This window comes from Brassica oleracea, chromosome C3 (genome assembly GCF_000695525.1).
Source record: "Brassica oleracea var. oleracea cultivar TO1000 chromosome C3, BOL, whole genome shotgun sequence".
NCBI lineage: Eukaryota > Viridiplantae > Streptophyta > Magnoliopsida > Brassicales > Brassicaceae > Brassica > Brassica oleracea.
Window position 1 is genome coordinate 38,662,793 of NC_027750.1, and position 303 is coordinate 38,663,095.

The following is a 303-nucleotide window of genomic DNA, read 5'->3' on the forward strand; positions in this document are numbered from 1 at the left end:
GGGGGTATTTAATACTTTATGGGTTTTAGATGAGTTTTCGATGATACCTGAAAACTTTTGATGGGTTGATCGGTCTATCAGTTAGAGATCTTCCTGGTTAGCTGATGGATTGCTCGGAATTATTGTTTTTGTTGCTGCTTGTTGGAATAGGAGACTGATATATGGTTGAGAGAGATTTTGGTTTCTGGAACAAATTTTCCGCATGTATTGTAGCTGAGCATGGGGGTGCGTCCGAACTCCGATTGATGCGGGGTTAGCGGCGTTGGCTTCGTCTCGTCAAGAGCTTTAATTTGGTATCTGGCT